At 35.4% G+C, this 4,452-nt stretch overlaps 1 long non-coding RNA gene across 1 annotated transcript; it reads left to right on the top strand.

The window, feature by feature from the left end:
- The first annotated feature begins 707 nt into the window (after nt 1-707).
- Nucleotides 708-3,769, top strand: LOC145576565 (uncharacterized). The gene is made up of 6 exons (XR_014098450.1): nt 708-1,111; nt 2,160-2,256; nt 2,510-2,560; nt 2,981-3,073; nt 3,185-3,287; nt 3,583-3,769. It is a non-coding gene; the product is annotated as an uncharacterized LOC145576565 (long non-coding RNA).
- Nucleotides 3,770-4,452: the final 683 nt, after the last annotated feature.

Genomic DNA, 4,452 nt, shown 5'->3' with positions numbered 1-4,452 from the left:
CATTTCTTGGTTTATTTTGCTTTTTCTCTTTTATTTGTTTGCCTTTTTTTAATTTCATGGAATTGGTGATGTCTAAGGATCCAAATGACCTTCTTTCGGGATTTACAAAGCTAAAGGTGCAAGCCATTTCCTCCTCCTGAAGCTCGAAAGTGAGGAGTGCAAAAGCCAAGTCTTCAAGGCCGCGCTCTCATGCTGCGTGGACATCAAAATCAGTGTTGAACCCGCCGTGAAGGCCACCAGGCCACTAGTGACTGCCTCCCCCAACATGTATCAAGTGGAGTGCACAGGAGCATCAACGGCCGCACGAGAGGGAAGTGACACTAGTGGAAAAAATGTTATTAGGAGCGCCCTATTAGCAACTGACATTTAGTATGCTAGTTACTAAACCACTAATTGCAGCTGGCTACAATAATGTCAGTTACAAATACTATGCCACTAGCAACTGGCGTAAAAATGCGCATTGCTAATAATTGGTGGGTAAAAATTAAAATTTATGTTCGCAACTGGCCTATCTAATGTCAGTTGTAAATACAAAAGCATTTGCAGCTTACACAACAATGTACGCTACAAATAATAATTAAGCTTAAAATTAATATATCTAATAGTAACTGGCCTATTTGACGCCAGCTACATATACTCGGTCAAATATAAAATTTGACCATAAAAATTGTAGCTAGCCTTAAAAGGCACTACTCATCATTTTTAATTTCGCTAGAACTTTCCTGGGTTTCTTTCTCCTTCTTCGTTCTTTTCGCCTGCTTCTAGGGCTCCAATTAAGAGGTCTAAAAATCCACATTTTTCCTGGGTTTCTCTCTTTCTCTGTAATTTGCTACTTTCGATTCTCAGTTCATTCAAGAATCAAGATCTATTGATTTTTTTTTTTTTTTTTTTTTTTTTTGGTCGCTAATCGTAATTTCGTTGAGTCGCGCAGAACTAAATCTTGATTCAAAATTGATAACGATTTTGGGGCTCTTAATGGTTATGAATCAATTATTGATTGTTTGTGTTGATGTAAGAATTTGAAAAGAGATTTGTGATTTCTCGCTATTGTTGTTGTTCATCGTCTAGGGTTTGTCCTCTTTGAACAATGGGTTTCGCTTCCCAAAATTAGGTATTTTAATCACTACTTATTCTTGAATTTGTTTAATTTGTTAAATTTTTTCTATTTTTATTAGCATTTTTCTTGATTAAATTTCCAGCTTGAAGTAGATAATGGTTTGGTTTATACCTGCGTTTTATCTAGGTTTTGGGTTTTGATTTTGTATGTTGTTTGTCAGATCTAATTAATTGGTGGTGTTTTGTTCATGGTTTTTTTTTGTAATTCTGGTCCGAGTAGATAAGGTTGTGCTGACTTTATTGTTTTAAGCAAGAAATTTCTTTCCTCTTCGCCTTCAATTTCTAGGGTGAAGAGATTCAAGACTACCGCTCTCCTCACTGCCACATGCACGATATTCTTTCCCTCTTCTCCCTTTAAACTGAAATTTTATGAAGGGTTTGTCAATTTTCAAGGAAGATTTCAGTCTGATTTTGATATTCCGATCCCAATTCTCTGGTTTAAAATTTGATTTTGGGAAGCTTTGGAAATAAATTGATATTGTGTTATGGGTTTTAGTTTGATTATCTTAATTTTGAGTTGACCAACTTAAAGAGTGCAACTAATGCGCAAATGTGTATCCTGTTGGTCTTTTTTTTTCAATCTGGATTGTTGTTCAATAAGTGGCTTTTTTTAGCTTGATATCGCATTTTCTAGATTCATATCTGTTTGGGATTCATTTAGGTTTGCTGCCATACATTAGACTAAGATTATTTATCGCTATATTGTGCTCAAGTAACTAGGTGGTGATCACTGGTTTTTCTATGAACTTTGAATTACAAGTCTTGAATCTTATATTTCACTTCAATGTATGGTAAAGTAGGAAATTTATGGAGTAGGTGTTTAATGTTGCCAATATTGTCTAAGTTACGTGTTTTCTTTTTTATTTGTCATTAAGCACCATTGTTGTGTTTTTAATCTGCTATCAAATATGCACAAATTCTCTCATTTGAAGAGACAAAGGCTACACTGCTATAGAATTCAGAACTTAAGACCCTCCCAGCTAGAACCTATATGAAACTGTGAAATGAATTATTTAAGAATTGATTTTCACTTGTCTGAACAGGTTGGAGTATTTGTAGGATGCCCATGTTCATGTGTCAAACGGGCCCCTCATGCTTTTTCCTTTTCTTCATTAGGAACTACCTGAATAACTTATCAAGGTTTGTGAATCAACTCAGTTATTGCCTCTTATTATCAGAAAAGTTATATAGAGGATCAGTAGCATTACCATGTTTATTAAACCTAATAGCTAGTTGAATCCATACTTTCAAAGTCGGTTCATTATTTTAGGAGATTAATGACAAATCAACTTGCATCTAATTGAGGAAGCTGGCAGAGGTGTATTGGTTTACAATTGTGGGCATGAAGGAAGGGGCATTGGTTTGTGAAACAAACTCTGTGCTTATGTTGCAGGTGTTGGAGAACATTAGGAGAGTTTGTGACTTCAATAAGCTGAGCTATAAGGTAATGTCTGATCCCTGTGTTATTTTGCTGCATGCATTTCAGTTCGATTTGTGTTGTACTCCATATTGTTTATATAAATTGTTTATATAAATTATATAGGAAGGAAATAAATCTGGCCAGAAACTCCAAGGGGTTATAATGCTACAAATTATTTCTTTGTGAGTGTGATTAAATTTTACTTGCTTATGTCTAGAGAACATTTAGTTTTGTAAGAGGAGGAATTTCTCTTGCAATTTAATGCTTTATGTGGAAGGGAAGGGTTCTGCTTAGTAGAATGACTGGCATAAAGATAAATTCTCTCCCTAATTTGCCTTTTTTGTTTTAGTTTTTACTATAATGTTCATCGACTATTCGATTTCATCACTCTCTTACCTGTTCAAAATTCACATATCTTTACCTGCTAACCTACTCTTAATGCAGGTAAAGGGACTCACATGGGGAATCTGGAATGTACATATATTCGAATTGCATCCCAAATATTACTTGGGGCTGATGTATTATATTATACCGATGGTATGAGAAACCTATGCCTTTTCTTTTTGTGCCTTTAATCTTTATACTATTAGAAGCTTACCCTTCAACTTTACCTGTTTCATTTAAGCTAACCTTTGATGATCTCTTCAGCACCGTTGCATCCAGCCTCAATATGAGCATGGAACACAACTTCCTTCCTGATCTAGAGTCAAAGTTTTTCCAACTCGAACCAATGCATTCAGTTGTTTACAAGGTAATCTAAAATGAATTGCACTTTTTCTAGCTTGAATTAGAGACTGCTTGGAGTTGTATTATTGTAGACCTCCTCTCCGATTTTATTTTATTGTATGAATATTTTAAATATGCATCTCTCCCCTGCCCTCTACCCAAAATTATTTCCCCTTCTCTCTCACTTTCTCTTCCTTTACATTCCTTTCTTATCTTTCTCACACTGTTAGGTTGTTGGTTTGTTATCTTTACTCTCATGAAGGTTATGTATCCTTTAATGTAAAATAAATTTTTTTAATTGTTTGCTTTATAAATTGCAGGTGATGGATTACAGAATGTGTTAGTTATAGGTGCTGATGCTCTTTCTCATTTCGTTGATTGGGCAAACCTGCATATTTTTTGGTGGAGTATCTAGGTTCTTTAGAAGCCTATTAGCAGCCTTGTAATTTATTTTTTAATTTATAATTAATGTATACATCATAATTAACATAAATTTTGTTAAAATAATATTTAATATAGTCTGTATATCATTTTGGAAAAATTGCAATTTTTTTTATTTAAAGAAATGACTATTTGCAACTGGCGTAGTCCTTAGCCAGCTGCTAATAGTCTTTTTTTTTTTTAAAAAAAAAAATAGACTATTAGCAGCTGGCCTAGTACTATGCCAGCTGCAAATAACCACTATTAGCAGCTGGCCTAGCACTACGCCAGTTGCGAATAATTACTATTAGCAACGAACAAGCGCCAGTTGCAAATAATATTCTTATTAGTAGCCCCCACAATAGCAGCCCCACATGCAAGTTGCTAAAAGCCACTTTTCGCCAGTTGCTAATAGCATTTTTTCCACTAGTGTGCCCTGCTCCCAGGCACGAGCGCGCGCGAGTGAGGAGCGGGCGTGCAGGTGTGAGGTGCGGCCGCGCACCTCCTCTTCCCTTGTTCTGTACCCATTTTTGAGAGGCCGCGCTTGTGAAGGAGAGGTCGCGCCATTTGGGGTTCTTTTTAGACGTTCAACTAACTCTTCCATTGTTAGTTTTACTATATATAGAATTTCTTTATTTCTAGAGAGATAATGAGTTTTAATTTAGCTTAGAATTAGATTTAAGAGAGAGAAGCTCAAATTGGGGAAACTTTTGTTCTTAGATTCTAGAGAGAGAAACTTGGTGATTTTGATGAATGCTACTTTCAATCTT

Source organism: Chenopodium album, chromosome 13 (assembly GCF_948465745.1).
Source record: "Chenopodium album chromosome 13, dcCheAlbu1.1, whole genome shotgun sequence".
Lineage (NCBI taxonomy): Eukaryota > Viridiplantae > Streptophyta > Magnoliopsida > Caryophyllales > Amaranthaceae > Chenopodium > Chenopodium album.
This window is presented reverse-complemented; position numbering and strand designations above follow the sequence as displayed.